Source organism: Lygodium microphyllum, chromosome 20, assembly GCF_053477565.2.
Source record: "Lygodium microphyllum isolate KBCC chromosome 20, Lygodium_microphyllum_v1.1.10, whole genome shotgun sequence".
In the NCBI taxonomy this organism is placed as follows: Eukaryota; Viridiplantae; Streptophyta; class Polypodiopsida; order Schizaeales; family Lygodiaceae; genus Lygodium; species Lygodium microphyllum.
This window is the reverse complement of record NC_141154.1, coordinates 96,045,305-96,062,176: the sequence shown is the minus strand read 5'-3', so window position 1 is coordinate 96,062,176 and position 16,872 is coordinate 96,045,305.

Genomic DNA, 16,872 nt, shown 5'->3' with positions numbered 1-16,872 from the left:
GTATTCAACAACCATGGTTTTAATAAACCGTGCATACATGACCTAGTCTAAGACTTTATTTGCAGTTTTTTTCTTTTCCTTTTTTGTCCCATACAAAGAGGCTATGGTGGATGTGATTGCACATTTCTCAACAAGTTTTAACTTGAAGCCTTGGATGGTTTCATTGTTGGGATTATCCCAATTTGTTAGTCCATTGAGATCAGGTGAAGAAAGCTCTTCTAACCTTCCAAATGCTTATATATTTACTAGAACATCATATGTTTCAAATATGAAATATAAATTATTTTCAGTGGATAAGGATGATGGGCAATCAAGGTAAATAAGGTTGTTGAATTTAGTATGCATGACACGGAATATACTTTTCAGTGACTCTAGTGGCTGCCATTCCACACTTGTTGATGGAAATAGAGTCTGCATAAACTAAAATTTAGTCTACAAGCTCAAAAGAGATTCATAAAACTAAATTAAAGAATCCTACAAAGTGTTGATGTTCCTTAAAAAATATCATTACCTTACAATGAGCTAGGAAGTGTTGCTGCATGGAAGGTGCTACAAATGAAGATCCTTTGTAGTATACACGTTAAATTTTTGCATACCATTTTCTATCATGTATCTTTTGCCCTAGAATTTTTTATTTCCAATGAAAGCTCACATTTTCTCTTTTTTGTTTATTGATCTTGTGAGGACCTTTACAAAAGGGAAGCATTGTTATCCAATCCTACAGCTTGTAGATTTTTGGATACCACAAATCATCCTATCTTATATTGTAGTATGCACATGATTATATAGAATTAGATTGTCATCTCTAAAAGAAATCATCAAGGAAGAAGGTTGAGGCATTGACAAGAAATGAGGTTGAAATAAAATAAAAATAATTGCAAAACAACTCTAGAGAAGTTGAGGCAATTAAATAATGAGAGTTACGAGATACATGCACATAAAAAGGGTGTAAACTTAAAAAACGTTTAAATAATCTCTTATTTTGAGATAAAATTGAAAGAAATTTAGTTGTTTACTTTTGAGGTGACTTTAAAGTACTACACTTTTCAAAAAATCACATCAAGGAGTTGAAAAGCAAGGAAAATGACTCAACAAAATGACATTATCAAGGACAAGTCCTTTGGTTGTAATTTCCTCATCAAGATAAGTGGGTGTTAGCAAAAGTTTGGCTAAACTACTAGAGAATCAAATGTTACATTGGACCATATGTGGCATTGTCCCATTGCCCTATTCACTAATCTCATCATTAGTGAACACTAATTTTACAGACGTGATTGTAACGGATATCAAAACTATATTCACTTGGCAAAAATGTTGTGATGACTCATTTTCATAACAAGAAAAATAAAATTGCAAGTGTTTCATGAGATTAGCTATGATAAGTCATCATTAATGCACTATGAGATTCCTAGTTTTCTAACTATGGGGCTAGTAAATCCTTCCATGTTCAAAAGCTAACTAGTACAATTCATAGAGTGTCATAATCTTTGTGATTTATTCATTATCATTGTTAGAATATATCCATCTTTGAATTCTTAAATGAGAAAATTGTATTTCTTACATTCCAATCAAAAGAAATAAAAATTTATCAAATAAATTTTGGACATGGGAAAGGGGAGGGGGCATTTGAATAGAAGTTTCCTTGAAATATTTAAGTGTCCATTAAACTTAGGTGAAACATGAAAATAGAGTATGAGAAGATTCTTAAAATATAAATCATGATGAGATGAATTATTAAAATGCACTTAGAGCCATAAGCTAACTGAGGGGGATCCTTGAAGCAAAAGAAGAAGAGGTAACAAAAGAACAAGAATAAGAAAAGGAAGAATTCCCAAATGTGATGGCCTAAAAGTTAGCACTTGGGCTTAAAACTATAGGGTGATGGATTCAAGTCACATGGTGCATGACCTACTTGTACACTAGGTTCACATGTCATGTTTCATGTAAGTATTGGCTTGTGCCCAATAGAACACTTGGTTGAACCTCCTCCTTAGTAGGATCACTGAAGTGGAGGGTCCAAGTGTGATCAAAGCTTCACTATTCATTCATCTTGCAAACTATGTATCCTATTTGTGCATAGGAAGAATGGCAATTTGGCTCTTGCACCCTTTGTTGACTAATATTTGGAGGGGAGATGCCCCCCCTTGTGCACATTTCAATGTGTATGTCTTATCAAGGAGGAGGAGAAGGAGGAGGAGTAAAAGAGGAAGAAGAAAAGTTATGGTTTGTGTGATTGATATTGCATCCTTCATATAAAGTCTAGCATATCCAAAATATGTGCTGATTACTTATGTTACCAAAACTGCTTACACATTTTGAAACTTTTCATTTTTAGAAATAACTAAGAACCACAAAAATTATTGGCTAATAACAAATGATAGAATGTAATGGCATTTTTGAGAGAGCATTTTGCCACACTAGAATGTTGGTCAAGATGATAACTGAAAAGAATCAAACATATGCTTGCATTATTAGGATGTGTTAAAATTTAATGCTTGTGTATTACTAATTAGTATAAATTAATCTATCAATATTTATAAATTTAAAATTTTGTATTATATTTTTAAATATCTCGATTGAATGGTATTCTGATTGAGAGATTTTTGGACAAGATTTGATGGATTTGAGAAGCTCATGATGTTTTTCAATGGAGATATGATGTTCTTTGATGTCATGTTAGTGTCTGATTGGTTCTGTTGAGCTTCTATTTTGCTCTATTTTCTTTCTGTAGTATGAGAGGATGGAATAATGATTGATGGATTTTGAAAGTTTTTGGAAGCTTATTGAATGATTCTTGATGGTTTTGAATGGTTTTTGTTGAGATTAATGCTTTCTAATTACCTTTTTTATGGTTCTATAGACCCTCTATTGACCGTTTGTAGAGTCTTTGTCTCTATTATGTTTCTATTCTATATGCCTTTGTAAGTGTTATGTTGGATGAATGTGTAGCTTGGGGAATTTTTCTAACCTTGGGAAGGGATGAATACAAGTTTAAAATATCTCAAAGAAGTGGAAGAAGTAGCTGTTGAAGACTCGAGTAAAGGCTGGAGTGACAGTGACACTGTTGAGTTGCAAAAGGACACTATAGTGGCTCTGGTGACCTTTCATAGTAGACACACCTTTTGGAAGGAGTATCCATGACCAAAGAGTGGTTATGGATTATTATTATTGATTATTCCTTATTCTTTTTTTAGAGAGATCATGTATGACAGAAAGAGAGAGTGAGAGATAGCCAAATCTATGCAAAATAATCTATCTATGAGTAAGAGATTAATAGAGAGACTATGAAGACTATGAAACTATTGAAGATGTATATTGTGTGATGATTTCCATTCAAAATGGAGCATTCCTTTATGTTTTTTTCTTCTATTGATAAACAATATGAAGAATGTGTTGAAGTTTTGTTGTGAAATCTGTGGGAGGATTGTTATATGAAGATACGTGAAGATTTGAGAAGATTGGTGTTGTTTTTCTTTGTTGTGGTCACCGAAAATATGAAAAACATGCTTGTTGATGATACAAGATAGATTTTGTCGCAATAGATTCCCCATTTTATTGGTGTTCCTCTTAGGGCTCTATGTTTTTTATGTGCAACAGCCGGGAAAACTTGCCATCAACAGGCATTCGAAGGGCTAAAAATGAAGGAAATGGCATTGCTAAGAGAAGAAGAATTCAATGGATTCTTGCAAAGTTCCTTCAACCACTGAAGAATTGGAAATTCTCATTGCCAAAGCCACTTTCTCCAAGATATTTATCCCACAATGGCAAAAACATATTACCATCTTGATGCAGGCTCTATGTGGTGGACTATTTTCTCTCCCTTTTGAAGCAATAGAGACGTGCATCTTGGTGGCAAATTATTTGGGATCAAATTGAAAATAAAAAATAGAGAGAATGACCATCCATGGGAGATTTGGCTTTTATTGAAGAGTTTCCAAACATCATTTAGTGGCAAAGAAGCTTCAGGAGTCATGGTTAGTTGAAGTTTGCAAGAACAAGAAGGAAAAGAACTCAACAGCAAGATACGTGGGATGCTTGGTGCACTGACAACCTTCTATTTGTTCAATTAGAAACCCACTGGAAGCTAGTAGACATAGCGTTCTTCACAATATACACTATTGAAACCATCAGAACCAACATTACTATGATGATGGCACCACAACGATGCTCAAAAGGATGAGTTTTGATACCTTCAAAATTGAATATCTTCCCCTCTATAGTGGAATGGAAGTTGTAATCAGAGCAATTGAAAAGAAGGAAATAGAAGAAATGTTGATGAGAGAGTCCTCTAGAGATTGAAGCCCTTCTGATTCTTTGCGAGCTGCATTGCGTGCTCCATGACGGCGACTGTGGGAAAATCTGCAAAATGTGAATCAAGGTTTGGCTTTGAGACAGGATATAATTATTTGCATGAAAGGGATTAAATAGTGGATTATCAAGTGCATATGAGGAGGAGGGGCGAGGTTAGGCATGTAGTGTTTTTTGTAGAGGGATGGCCCCTGTGTGATGATGTTCATCTTGCCTGGACTGCGGGGCATATTCCATCCATTAACAGATCTTGGCTTATGCTAAGTTGTGTGGATTGGTTGTCATGGAGTGGAGCAGGGCTCATCCCCAGAAGGATAGACCAAAATGAGGGGAAAGCTTGTAGAAAGGGATGATGCCCCATCTACGCCCACAGAGGTGTTGGTCAGGGCTGCCTATGGCGGTAATGAGAGTTGTATGCCCTCCACCTAGAGGTGGGAATGGTCACACAACTTCTAGATGTGTGGTGAGAGGAAGACCTAAGGAGCTCAGCCTATCAAACCCAAACTCTTCTACCTGTGCTTGACTATCATTGCTTGTGTGTGTTGATATTATCTATACAGGGTCACAAAACTCATTGTTTATTTATGTACATATTTACGAATCCAAGTCAGTTCATGAGGATAAAAATCGATTGTAGAACTCAAGATTGTATTGGAGTGTGGCACACCATCCAATACTCGTGGTAGCTTACTCAATAACAATAAATATTTTGCAACATTGAGTACCATGGTACCTTGTCCGAGTCTACTGGCAACATGTAACTCCTCCTTAGTGAGAACCTTCTCAGCCAGAGAGTTTTGTTGGCTAGTTCCCGGATAAGTCCATACCCCGAATGGTAGTCAGTACTTGAAAGGAAGTCAACACCACATAGGTTGGGTCTCTTTGAGAATGCCATTCAGCCAATCGCTCCTCTGAGACTGTCATAATCTGGGATCCTAGTTCAGCCATTGCAACACGGTTTTCAAACCAACATTTTTCAAATTGACTTTGATATCTGAGTGTCACTTTAGTTGCTCTATCTCTAAGAGATTTGGTTGGCAAAGCACATCATTGAATGTTATAGTTAAGCATAGTTCGTCGGCTTCCTCGTCTGGGAGGTAAGTCGCATGCGTTCATGCAAAAGCCTGTCGTAGTGCTCGTCAAGATGCTCTTGCTCTTCCCAGGATAGATGAAATGGCAAGTATTCCCCAAACTGCTTCTTGGGGAATGCACCCATGTCCGCAAGGACATAGATACATGTGAATACTTTGAGTTTAGCATCCAACTTAGTTAAGCATTTTGTGTCACTTCTATGTTCAACGAGGGCTTGCTCGGTTGCTATCTCATGCAAGGTTCTAGGAGTTTCCCTAGGCTTTAGCATAGCTAGGGGCTCAGGCCTAGATGAGCAAGATTGGTCAATGCTAGGATTGCTTATGCTCTCGGGGTTTCCATATTTCTCCCAAGGCCTTGCTGCTATTGTGTCATGGTTCTCCTTGGATGTGACCGGTATAGTCTTGTCACCCTGTTGTGACAGTGTTGTATCCACTCTTGATTAGTCGATGCAAAATCTGTTGTTAGTGGATTGAGTGTTGCAAGCAACCGTTGATGGTAATGGTTACTATGACTTATCAGAACACATGGATGCATCTGAGGTTTCACCGCTGTTAGGAGAGATGGCAATGGGTTCATTGGTGGATGGGCTTGATGTTTTATTCCTTAGCTCTTCAGTGCTCTTGGTCTTGATCTTATTGGCATCTAGCACCACTTGCAACTACCCTTGTTTCCATTGTTTTGTCCTTTTTTTCTTGGGCAGTTGTAGTGTCTCCTTTAAGGATTTATGACCTTGAACTAGGTGAATTGTTGATGTTTGGTTGGGCCTCAGCATTCTCTTTCTCTAGTGTGTCCTCATGGGGCTTGGTTGTGGCTTGCCGAATAACCTTGCTAGGTTGATTGGACAGATGCGCCCTCTCCTTGGCCACCTTTTTGAGAGATTCTCCTCAAGCCTAGGCTTTAGGTGCTTTGGAAGTGCTGGAGGTGTCAAGGATGTTGGTTGTGACACCTCTTCCATGGGTGAATTGCTAAGGATGTATTCCGCAAGGGGTGTTATCACGGCCAAAGGCTGTGACTGCTGTGATCCCTAATTGGAAGTAGTAGCAGCTAGTTCAGTGGACTGGCTATTGTTAGTAGATTACAGTGTTAGGTCCTTAGGTAGACCAAAAGTGGTTGTGTCTTTTGTTGCCCTTTGAGCATTCACTTGTGCAGATTGAGCCTCAGTTGATTTAATCACAATAGATTGCACAGGCATATCCTTGGGTGGAGAGCTACGGGTGGTGTCATGTCCCACCTCTTGGACATTTGGAAGCTTAGATGGAGATAGAGATTGGGATTGAGCAGCTGCACTTGATAACTGCTGTTGTGCTTCTTGTGTCCGTTTAGAGAAAGAGGGTGTAGGAGACTTGGGACTCCTAAGTGGCTTTGACACTGGCTGGAGGATTTGCTCATGGCTGTTAGATGATTCTACCATTTTATTTGTTGAGCATTTAGCCTTGCCATGAGCAATGTTGTGCCTTTGATGCTTGTTATCCACTTGGGAAATCAAAGGCTTCTTGGGCACTAGTGACTTTTGCATATCCTCAACGATTACATTTGATATCTGCTTGTCAAGCACGCTAGGATAAGGATCTACCCTTTGATTAGTCCCATTTGGTTTCTTGATTTCAATCATGAGGGGCTTGGTCACTCCAATGTTTTTGACTCGAGACTTGGTTTTTCATTTAGACTTCCTCCTATGCTTCTTTGCTCTTGATACGTCCTAGCCTTCGGCCAACAGAGGAGGTTTAGCAAGGATTTTTGGTACCCAAATCCATCGGTTACTTGCGTAATACCCTTGTGCACGTAGCAATGCTTTGGATATCTATCGTGGCAATGTGCTAGCTCTCCATCGATGCCTTCATCTATAAGGCTTCGGCTTCTTTTGGGGTCTTCTATGATATTTGTAAGTCCAAAGCCCATCCTTGGCATCATCTCCTGACCTTCTTATTTCAAGCATGGCCTCACTCACTGGTTCTCATTGTTCAACCTGTGCTTGTATCAACTCTTTCAATAGGTCCTTGCTCTCATTACTAGGCTTGCCTGTTATGTCAGCACATTCCTTGCCTTTCCCTTGAGGTTCGATGAGGTCACCCTTGCTAAAGGTTGTGACTATCCTTACACTTGGTAGTGTCAAATGTATCCTCTGTACGACATAGTCGGCCTCACACTTCATTGCCCTTTTGAAGGGTCATCCAAGGAGGGTTTCCTTTCCACAACTAGCACTATTTGGAGGAACATGGAGTTTCAATAGCTACAAGGATTTTGCACTTTCCTATGAGTGCTTGTGGGTGTCCTCCGTATGGACTAATAGTTGCATTAGTCAGTGTGAGCTCTGGTTGGCCTAGCAGAGTCCATGCTTCTTCATAGGTCAAGATATTAAAATCTGCCCCTTCATTGATGATAGCATCAACAATATGCTCTCTTTTTGCAATGAGTTTGACCCTAAGGTAAGCATGTGGTACTATGTCTTCATCTTGTAGGTCTTGGATTATAAATTTAAGCCTTCTGAAAAATGCCCTTGAGTCCCCAACTGCACGACCATATGTGGATTCTCCACTCATGTCTTGGATCGTTTGTGCAGTGCTATTCAAGGTGCATCTATCGTCAGGACTGTCATGTCTAGTCATCCTCATAGTTGTAGCTTGAGGTTGTTGCATTCCACTTTGACTAGATGTAGTCTGGACGCAATCTAGACATGTTTTTGTGTTATGGCCTTTTTGCCCTTATTGGCTAGATTGGCCATTACGGTCCTAGGGTCTGTGTTTGTCTTTGTTCGGGTATGGGATTTTGATTACTCTTTTGCAAGTGAGAATGCATGCTTCAGTAGAGCTATTAGTACAATAGGATCTAATTTGGAGGACCTGTCACAGCATGCATTTTCTTTCCAACCTATTTGGGGGAGGTGCAAAGGGGGCAGAGCCCCCTCTACGGAGGTCCGGGTGGGGGGAAGTCCCCCCGGCCCACATGGCCGTTATGGTAAACACCCTGTGCGATTTGAAGGACCGTTCATAGCCAAGTTTTGAACTACTTACTCTAGATTTCAGTCTAGTGATAGGTCTATGATGTGCTTTTGGGTCTATACGGTCTCTGTGTTGATTTCAGGGTCTATGGATCAAATATCTAAAAAAATCCAAATTCGGCCCGAATTGCAAGGGCCAAATGCCCGATTCGGCCTGTCCAAATGGTTAAGGGCCAAATGTAATTGGTCCGAATGTTAAATTTGGCTGATCTGAGTACATTTTTCTGAGGGCCGAGTGGCCGAGTGGGCCGAGGGTCTAATGGCTGAGTCAGGTGGGCCGAGTATCAAGTGGTCCAAATGCTTCACTCGGATGGGCCGAGTGAAAGGCTTCCGAGTGTAGTTGGCTGAGGGCTGAATACTAATTGGTCAAATGGCCAAGTGGTCCAATGGTCAATTCTGGGACTTGGCCCAGAATCGCCATCACTTGGACGGGCCGAGCACGATGCGTTTTTTGGTTGGACTTCCAAGAATTCGTTGCATCGAGCTATCGAGGCCTTCCTACCTATTGAGCACCTCCAGATCCAAGCTACTCATGTAGGGGAAGGTGTGGAATTACTTGGGCTGGGAAAATAGCTCCTAGATGACAAGATCAAAGCAGGTCCACGCAATGAAGCTCTCTCCCTCTCTCTAGCTCTCTTGAAACCCTGCAATGCAAAATGTGGCCTTTCTTGCCACTCTTGGCCCCTTATCACCCTGCTCGAGCTTGTACTCACCTTAGTCTTGCCCCCCTTAACTAATATTTAATCCAAAATTTAATTTTTTAGTTCTGATACCATGTTGAGATGTAGAGAGAGAATATATGTAGAGACACGAGAGGAGAGAAGAGACTCACCATGTACACTCCCAAAGACTATTTCCTATTGATCACAATCTGCATATATATAGGTGAGACCTAGTCTAGATAGGGTGAGCTATATATAGCTCCAACATAAATATCCATACTGAACCATAAAGATAAGATATTTTTCATGGATCCTTTAGTTAGGAGATCTTTTGATTGACAATGACTATGTTGTCCATAATAAGCCCTATTGTACCAAATCTATCATAACTTTTCATGGGTTGATCCAATCAGGTCATATTATGACTCTAAAGAAATTTCATTCTATGTACTTTCAAAGTATATGGATTGTGCTTATCTACATCTAATTTAGAGTCTAAATTGATATGAAACGGATATTTGTCTATAAAAAGACTATAGTGAAACATAGCCCATCAATTGACATAGTCTACTATAATCTTCCTTCATATGGTCTCTTGAAGATGTGGGAGTAAATTTAATATAAGCATTGATCTAAATAGAGATTTTATTTTTTAAAGTAGTGTTGTATCCTCCCAAATTAAAAGGAAAGTTTCTATTAATATCATCCATTGGGTCATCATCTAACTCAACATGTAATGGTAAGCAAGCTGTACAATTACCTTTCACAAGTAGTTATGGTTGTACAAATTGTATGAAACTCGATGCTACAAATGCATCCTCAACATAATTTGTGAAAGTCCAAGTATGGATGCCAAGATGCTAATGATGTCCCCAAATTAGATGAGCCATCAGTAAGATAATCTACCATGGATGGGATAAACCACTACTTATCTTTAATCTTTGTGGAGATAGATACAGATCTCAACAACAAGGAAGGATGTAGTTAAAAATGGGACTTGTCAATAGACTAAGCCCCTTTAGGAATCTATAGATGTTCCTTTGGATATCAATGGAAAATATTTTGAAAAAGAGCTATATAAGCTTGTTGTTTCTAAGGGTTTGTCTTAGTTTGGTATCCTTAAATATAACACAATTAATCTAGCCGAATATACACAAACCATAGATGCACCAATTTTCTGGTTATTATTGCTACGAAACCACAAAGCTAGCAACATAGTTCATGTAAAAATATAGCATATCATACCCACATTTGTGATAAGAGACTTGGAAAGAAAGATAGAAAGTAATATTGAGCAAAAGGTGCAACTTTCCCAAGTGGTCAAATAACCCAAATTGATACTAGGCTTTTGAATCATGGTGCTTTTGATAGCTTAGAGTAGTAAGAACTAGGAAATCAAATAATTCTTGGCAAGGATGAATCATCTCCTTTATCTACTTGAAGGTAGTGTTTAGATAATGTTGTGTCTTCCACAGTGTCTATGTTTAGTGGAACTAGGGAATTGTAGTAGCAAGAGAGGTGCCTAAAAACCCAAGAGGAAGTTTCTAGTGTTGAATGTAAAAAACTCTAGATTAGTAAGACCAAATTGTTCAAATACGTATAATATTGTTAAATCAAAGGCTTCATCCACTATGTCTTCTTTATTGTGGTTTAAGATATAAAAAAGTTGCCGCCATCTTATTGTTTAAGTAATGACAAAGAGAGGAAAGATCCTTCTATTGAAAATCATATTAATCCTTATTTGTGACATAGTCCATGAACTTGGTGTTTGAGGCTCTATCATCGCAAGACTGTGAATAAATAAAACTAATATTTTCCAAAGACTCTACATGCAAGCTTGGAAGATTAGTACAATGTTCTTTTGCACAAGGGTCATCTTGCAAGGCCACTACTAGAAATGATGGACCTCTACCATTCATGTTTCTTGATATGCAAGAATGATACAATGGCCATATCATGTCATCTTGCTATCATTGATGATGCTTGATACTCATGAATGAGATAGTGGCCATATTCTATTGTCCTACTATCTTCACTCAAGTGCCTAAAAGAATCCCTTATGTCCCTATCAACCATGATGTCCTTGGCCATGTTGTTGTCCCAAGTTTTTTCTCTCCTAGCCAAGTTGCAAATTAGTGTGTAATGGAACACTACTCAAGCATGCCTTGCCTCAGGTTTGAAATGATGACTATTGCTCACTGCCTTCATTGAGGATTGTAATAACATTGCTTGATCAAGCTCTGAATTTGCACTACCTAATCATGCATTGAGTAGGCTGAAACACACTAAAATAGGCATCTAAAATGCATAATGTGTGGGGTGCAACTATTTTCCATGCTCTAGGGACTGACATCAATATGAGCTACTATTTAGAAATGTAATTAGCTACAATAATCCATTCTTTTTTCATGAGATCTCTAGATGATCTTGCTCTAACTCACAAGTTTACTAGTACATCAGCTGATGTTCCAATAGTCATCTGAAGTGGGAAGAACATGCCTGAGCAACATATTATATCTAATATACTAGAGCAGAAGCCTCATATCTCTAAACTTGAGCCATTGGCACAAACAAGCCCCATCAATATTCTTGACGTGTGCTTCCTTTGGAAGCCCCTATAGTAGCTAGAGTAGACCTTCCAAATGCTTCTATAGATCAATCCAAGGAAGCCAAGCTAGTGTTGAAATGTTATCAATCAAATTCAAATGTTGTTAATCAACTTTTGCATTGTTGGTGGTGCAACAAACAATTCAAGGGACAATTATATTTCTTATAGTATTATGGACATCACTCTTGCCAAAAAACCCTTCCATCTCTATGAGTAATTGGCAATAGTTTACTATCTCTCATCATTACTACTTTTCTCACTGGGAAGTGGGGCCCATCTTGTTGCTATTTTGGAGATATATGCTATTGATGAGCCTATTGAATTTTGAGTCTATTTTCTAGTCAAGTATGTAGTATTCGTATTTGTTAGCAATAATTTAGCACAAAGCTCTCCTACTTGGGTTACTTGCTATAATGTTTTTGCTCTCATGCCATTTTGTAACAATGTTCTTGCATCTTATTGGTAAGTAAGCTAAGGCCATTGAAATAATTGCAAAGTAACCTAGCCAAAAAGGTCAGTAACTCCATGAATTTCTTGCTAGTTGTCCCAATACATAGTCCAAATGCACTCAGCTCCCAAGTTCCTTCAAAGATGGGCCACAATGATCTAGAGGTGGAAGATACATTGTCTCAGCTTGTTCAATGAGGCATCAATTCTCATGTGCTACTGCACAAGGCCAACAAGATAGACTACTGGATAGTAGTGGTACTATTCTTCTTAAAGAAGCTTAGCCTTACAAATCCTTTTGAAGATCCATGGCTATTGATTTTGGTTCTACAATGCCTATTCAAATTTAAGTGGAGGATAAAACTCCTTAATCAATTGTTCTAAGCCCGATCCTCTCATAAAGACTCATGCTATTTTAAGATTTATGATGACATGTCTTAGGTTGCTATCAGCTAAATATTTAGAAGCTAGTTTGGTTGCCTCCTCTATTGGCATTGCGTTTATCCATTAAGATATGGTGTAGATGATCAGTCTGTATATTTTTATAACAAGTCTTCTATATTTAAGTCAATAATGCTCTTGTAGGAACATCAAGAAGAAGATCCTCAAAGAAATGTCTCTCACAATGACTTTCCTTGCCTATTTTGGACTTTTCTTAAGCTCTCACACGTGTTTGATCCCATGGTTTTTAGCAATGCAAGAGACTGTGCATTCAATGCAAATAGTATAGATCTGATAGAAGGCCTAGAGTATATTTCTCAAAGGAAGACTTATAGCCTTAATTTTCATTAACAAAAGCTTGATATATCCATTAGAGAACCTTAGAAGACATTCTTAGCACCAAATGTGGAGAATAATGTAGATGTGGACTTGCTAAAGACCCCGACCAATAGCACAAATTTCTATAAGCTAGAAAATAAAAGAATGGCATGAATCTTCAACCATATGGTGCTTAATTAGCTCCCAATCAAGAAATAGAACCAAGATAAAATGTTGATGCATATGCATAAGCAATGTAAGGCATTGAAGCCCCACATTTTGTGTATGAACCTAGTCATTTGTAGATTTTAGGCCTAGTAGCTAGTGCAAAGTGTGTGATATGCTCCTACATTGTAAAGTAGATCAAAGTAATAAAAATGCTAATCTTCTTGAAGTATTCGATATGGAGAATAATCATAAAGAATTACTTTGGGTCCTTAGAGCTTGTGAGAAGGGATGGGAGTAGATTTCTCAATCATGGACTTGCAATATAGCCTACAAAATAGTGTTGAATCATCCTCTTGACCCACATGAATGTTGGGTTGATTTGCTAGCCTAAAAAATTACGGCCATGATGCTTGAGGTGTAAGGAGGAAAAATAAAGTACTACTAAAGCCATAGAAAACTCTAAGAGAGAGAAATCAAGGTTTCCAACATAGGAGAGTCTCAAAGAAGATCTTGAAGGGAAAGGAAAGAATGCTCCTTGAAAAATAAAGGCTATTTTAGTTAGCTGCTTGTCCATGTAGTCCACCTGTTGGCCAAGAAACTCCAAAATTACTTTGGAAGATGGTGAAAACCTGCTAAAATGATAAGAAGGCTGCCATTTTTTGCAAGATCCCCTTCAAAAATATTCAACTATAGTCATGGTTAACTATAGAGTTTTGTCTCCTTGGCCCCAGATTGTCTTATCACAAAAACCAAACATTGTATCTACAATTACTTTGCACAGACTACTATAATCATAACATCTAACATTAAGAATAACAATATGGCTGGATTTGAACTACTACTCAGATACCAAAATAAAGAAGGAAAACCTAGCCTCTAGCCTAAGTGGCCTCTAACTAAGGAATTGAAAAGAAATTATTCTAACGAAAAGAAAAACCTTGGAAGCCATATCGTAAACTATACTAACAATGAAAAAGTACTTCAGGAACGATGGGAAGGAAAGGAGGCATGGACACAACGCCTGGTTGAGCTCGAACGCCTCTCAAAAACTCATCTTCTAGCCACTCACGCACTCATATGTGAGAAGGCACGATGCAAGAGCTCGTTTTACAAGCACGTCAGCAGCATGATTTTGAATAGGGAGACTTAGTACTCCTGTACTCAGTTAAGGGGCATAAGCAAAAAATGAAGTTTAGAGGTCTTGGACCTTTCAAAGTTTGTGCAATCAGTCGAACTGGCAACGTTGAGGTCGAGACTCTAGACGGCGAGGGCATAGGCTTCTTCTATGGCAGTCGTGTCAAGAAGTACTACCCTCCCACGCATCCTCTGCATGAGCCACCAATGTTAGAACCCCCTGTCAAAGTATGAGTAGCCACGATCACTGAAATGGATGATGAGAACGAGGAAGTTGTAGAACCTGCATACCTACCCATCACAGTCACTGCCAAGTGAACATGCACTTTCAATGCCTTGATTGATGAGGGAGCAAACTTCAATGTCTTAACTCATGATCATTGGACACAACTGGGCAAACCACCACTACAGCCCACCAATGCCAAATTAAGCCCATATGGGGGCTGCTCATACGCACTTCTCGACAAGTGCAGGGCCGTCGTTTCTATCGAGTCTGATACCAATGATCTTCTAGGTGTTGCCAAACACTGAAGACGCATGCATGGAATCACTGCTAGGGTGATCCTTCAAGAAGAAAACTCACTACAATGTTGATTATGAATCGTAGCGTATCCACCTTGCCATAGGCAATGTTTGCATTGTTACAGCCTTCACCAAGGGCTGCACGACCTCGTCAAAGTCCACAAGACCACCAGTAGAAATGTTAGTAGCCAAGTCTAAGGAGGGGGGTAGTTCTCGGCCACCACCCACCAAATCTCTAGAATCACCGCTCACAATAGCAAAGGCTAATGTCCAACAGCCTAGTCTTCAATGGAGGCCCAAGCAATCGCAATCACCGCCGCCTAGGAGTCGACTCTCACGTCCTCATAACACCAGAAACTCTAAACCTAGGAGGCCAAGGTGCAGTTACAGTTAAAGAGGTGTGAAAGACCATAGAGGAAATGGTATGAGACTTTAGTGCAGCTAGACCTTAACACTTGCAAATGACCGTGGCTAGAAGGCTAGTGACAAGTGCCTTGGTTCGTGAGCAAGGTGTCCCCATGTCTAACACTGAAATCTCAACGATGCTCAAGGAACTCTAACCACTCATCTAGAGAAACATGTAACATATTATTCCATTCACAATACATTCAAAAATATCATTAAAAATCCATGCATATGAACATCAATGTTTTGTACATGTAAGTTCAAACACATGGTCCGTGTGTAGACATAGTGAGAGTGATTAGGGAATGAAATCTCATCTTCTAAAGTTAAAGAAGCATTGTGCATACATATTTTTCCATGGTAGCCTATTTCCTAGGCAAGCCATTGACAATGATAGTAGGTGCTTTATATTCAAAATAACAATGATTGGCTAGCCTCATGGATTGATTTAGTGAATTTTATGCAAAGGAATGGCATTGGGGACCTAGAGGTAATAGCTAGATATGCTTCAACCACATGCATCACATTAATGACTGGACCACCATGACAACACATGTGTGTGACCCAAGGTAGTTTCTCTTACATGATTCTACCATCACAACACAAACTTAATGAACATAGTTCTCCTTACTCTTTCATTCTTGTCTTGTGTTTCTATAGTGTACAAGAGTTGATGACTCTAGGAATATGTGAGATGAAGGAACATGACACAAATGCACAAGCTCTTTTCTGGATAAATATAAATGAAGTGATGGAGAAGTGTGGACACCTAAGCACTGATTTTTGAGGATTCATGGTAGACGAGGCAGCTACCAAAAACTAGAGGGCCATCCACAAAGTGTTCAATGGTGTGGACAACGTAATGAAAGGAAGGGAGAGATCTTTCTTATTTCATTGGGAACAAAGTCTCCAAATACACACATCACAATACGTGCACAATAGTTTCTAAGATGAGTATAAGTGCTTGTGCCGCATAAGGAGGTGTACAACCAGAGAAGATAATCCAACAATGTAATATCAACTCATTTGGGCTTGGTGGCCTCAAGAAAAGTTGTGGATTGCAATATACCAACAATGGATTGTTGGCTTACTTGGTGGCATATCAGATATCCACGTTGGAGATGAAACTTTGTCGAGGTAAGACAAATTTGTAATAGTAGGATGTGATGTGTGGTGCATTTTTTCTCTCACGCTCCATACCTTCTTGTGATGTATTTTTGTCCAAGTGGTGGAGGACATTGCTCATATACCAGCCATGAGTCTAGAAGAGCCAATGCATGTAAGTTGGTTGGTAGGGGAGAGATTTAAGGGATCTATTAGCTTGTATAATGCATGTGTCAGTGATTTGGCCAATGCTCTACTATAGAGCACAAAAGGACATGCATTCATTGGTGGAAAGTTTCATGGTGTAGGACCTAGTGCTGCTGAGAAGCTTTTGAGTCAACTAAAACAATGAGTTAGCCCCACACTTCAAGCAACAATAAGGATGGTTGAGGAGGTGGTAGGAGGAACTGAATTGCATCAACGTCTTGATTTTTGAAAGGACAATGTGATAGTAGAAAGAAAGCGTAAGGTTGATGGGAAAGTGGGGTTCGAGGAAGCCAATGCCTCTCATAGGTCTGAGTATGTGACCAAAAACATACCTAAAAGAAAGGGTACAAGAAAATTAATTTTTGAAGACCCTTTACCTTTTGACCAATCAAGGTTAGTATCACCAAACTCTTCAGAGGAAATGGTGGTGGAGATAGTCCTTCATTACACCAATTGGT